Source organism: Cryptomeria japonica, chromosome 5 (assembly GCF_030272615.1).
Source record: "Cryptomeria japonica chromosome 5, Sugi_1.0, whole genome shotgun sequence".
In the NCBI taxonomy this organism is placed as follows: domain Eukaryota; kingdom Viridiplantae; phylum Streptophyta; class Pinopsida; order Cupressales; family Cupressaceae; genus Cryptomeria; species Cryptomeria japonica.
The window spans coordinates 343463005-343466504 of NC_081409.1; positions in this window are offsets into that span (position 1 = coordinate 343463005).

A 3500-nucleotide genomic window follows, 5' to 3' on the forward strand; every position below is an offset into this window, starting at 1 on the left:
AAAAGATTGCAGACAATCTCTCGATAAGAAAGACGGGATAGAATGGACTGATTGAATAAAGTGACAAAGTCACGGGATGAGAAAGACTGACTCGGGAAATGAGAGCTAGGGTTAGGCTAGGCTATAAGATAGACCACGGGCAAAAGACATCCTCATTGTCATCCACACCCTTACGAGATCACAGTGCAGAGCGAGAAAAGAGCAGTAGCAGTCAGCAGCGATGGCTTTGGTTCATAGATCTGACCGCGTTCGCCGATTCCAGAGGCCAGCGGAGGTAGGAGAGCCAGTGAGTACCACAAAACCTCCTCGTACTTTGTTGCATTTATTATTATCATTAATGCATACTAGGTAATGTAATAAATGCGCATTTATGTCTTCCAAGTCAAATCGACAGTTCTGTGATGAACATATGCTGTCGATTGGATAAGCTGCTGAGAGGATACACTCAAGAAGGTCCTCTAGGGAAGACTAAGATAGATCAAGGCACTTTGTGATGAACAGTGAGTACCAAGATAGAGTACTTTGTGATGAACAGGGAGTACTAAAATATGAGCAGCACTTTGTGATGAACAGGGAGTGCAAATGTGAGTAACACTTTGTGATGAACAGTGAGTGTCACACACGTAGTACTTTGTGATGAATAGGGAGTACTACTAGGATAGATAGCAACACTTTGTGATGAATAGTGAGTGTCACTAGGATAAATAGCTATGTGCATTTAGATAGCAAGTAGCATTTTGTGATAAATAGTGAATGCCACTATGACTGACATGATTTGATTTGCTTGACTGCAGGAGGACTTGCCGATGCTGGAGTCACGGGAGAGATTCCCATCGACTCAGAGGTTGCGACTTGAGTTGACAGCTGAGGACTGAGCTGCGATTGAGTTTATGGGATTGAGATACATTCTGTATGTGCCTGAGTTTCGGGTGAACATGGGATTGTTGATTGCACTGGCTGAGAGATGGCACTCAGAGACTTGTAGTTTGCATTTGCCGATGGGTGAGATGACAGTCACTTTGGAGGATGTATATAGGATTCTACAGATATCGATCGATGGGGAGTTAGTACCCTATGATCAAGACGGAGATAGGGATGCACTGAGACGAGTGTTCTAGGATCCAGGACTAGGGATGAGGGCAGGGCACGTGGCATGGGATACCATGACATGGATAGGATTAGCACTACCAATAGTGTTGGCAGGAGTGATCAGTGAGTTCCTTTGTCTGGATAGGACGACACGAGGGGTGGCTGCAGGGGACACAGGGGCTAGGAGAGTTGATCTTGGGGTGGGCCCTTCTAGGGCTCAAACTCCGTCGAGGCCAGGTGGCTCCGAGGAAGGGAATTCATCATAGCCGTAGAGGGCTCCCTATGTATCAGTATTGTACCATTTTTGTATAATGATGTAGACACCTGCGGGTGATTTTGTAGCCATATGATTCTTTTGACATCATTGTATCATGACACTTTTGATTATATATGAGAGATGATCCATTTTTGCGGCAGCTATATGCATGTGTACCTTATGTGATGAAATGTTCTTATGTGATACATGTTTTATGATATGGATGCTTATATGATGCAATGCAATATATTTTTGTTCTTTTATGTTGTATATGTGATGCATGATGCAAATGTGAATGTATGTAATGCAAATGAATATGATAATGCAAATGATTATTTACATAATGAAAATGTGAGATGTGCTAACATGTGTTGTATGCAGGAAGTGATGCAATTGTGATATCTATATGTATGTGTGAAATGCTTATATGTGGTGATGCAGGTGTAGCTATATGAAATGCAAATGTTTTTGGTGTGTCATTATACTCAGTCATGTGATAGTGGGCTACGTGGACTCGAGAAGGACAATGGAAGTCAATCAAGAAAGGGGGATGGAAGACAGAAGATATGAACGTGAAAGAGCTTCTTGTGCGTTATCATCATTGAGCTTTATTATGGCAAAATAGGTTATGACAATCGAGGCATTTGTTTCGCCCAGAAAGTCATTGTACCTGTTTGCATGGAGATAAGACAGTCACAAACAAGGAATGCCCCAGTTCATACTAGACTCACAGTGTCCTCATATCCTTGGACAAGTCATAGCATTACTAAAAGACAATCCACAGATAGAAAATACAAATAGGTGACGATACCCCATCCTTGCCTTTCTAGTCAAAGACATCCTGGAGATAGAATCTCTAGTCAAAGACATCCTGGAAAAGCTAAAAGACATGTCACCAAAAAGATAAAATCAAAAGAAAACCAAGACTCGACACCAACATCCACTGTAGTCCTCAAGTTTAGTGTCTCTTGTCACTTGTTTAAGTCTTATTCGATTGTGGTCACAATGTTCACTTTCACAAAAAGGATAGATAGCATTGAACCATATGTTGTCTGAGTCTGTTGAAAGATTTGATTTTGTTGAAGCTCATTGTTGCTGCTGTGTCTCATCTGAAACTGACTGAATCCATGAAACTGATACTTTATTGTGGAGAAGGCGGAACTTTATTGCGGATCTGTGATGCAAATGCTGCTTTATTGCGGATTGTGCGCGGATAGACTGAAGAAAGCTGGAAGAAACTGTACTCCTCGAAACATGTGATGTTCTCAGTTCCACACCCATTACTAGACATAGGATTTTGCCGTAGTCACAGATAGGATCTGATTTATTATGGATGGAAAGGGAGTGAAAAGGGAGGGTTATGGATGGCTAACCAATCTTAGGCAGATCAATAACAAGCCATGATGGAAATGGGTAAGTTTATTGTGAACGAATAGGTTGTGAGTGTGTGCAAAGTGAAAGGATGAAAGAGAATCCTGAAAGAGGGAGGAGCAAAGTCTCTACACATGGCGCTGGTGACCCAGTTTTCACCATGGTACTTGCCCAGGGCGCCACCGAAGTGGTTTTCACCGTTGGACGAAATTATTTTTCTTTACTTTTCTCGATTTTTTCAATTTTTTTTGTTGTCACAAGGCGCCTGTTTGCCAGGTTTTCACCAAGTAACGATTTTTTTTGTTTTATAATTTTTTTTTTTTGTATTTTTGAAATTTTTTGATTTTTTTGTATTTTTGAATTAGGATATTCTAAAAATTATGTGTAGAACCTGCGAAAGTGCATGCTGTTGATAGGATCTTCTAAGGGTTCACCTTCTGTAGTTGAGAGCTGATATGCCCCAGATCCATATACCGCTGTGATGATGTAAGGACCAAGCCAGTTTGGTTTGAACTTGCCCTTCTTATCTCTGTCTTGCTGATTCTTGGGGTTCTCTCTGAGTACTAAGTCACCTACCTCAAATGCGCGAGGCTTGACTTTGTGATTGTAGCTGCATTGTTCCTTGACTGAATGATGTGTAGCTTGAGTGACTGTCTTCCTTGATAAAGGAACTGAGATAGAATTACTAGTGTGTGGACTACACAGGCCCATATGCGTGTCACCTAAAGAAGTTTGGGCATCACTGATAGCAAAGTCCTTTGAGGAAGCTCCATTAAAGGTCCAT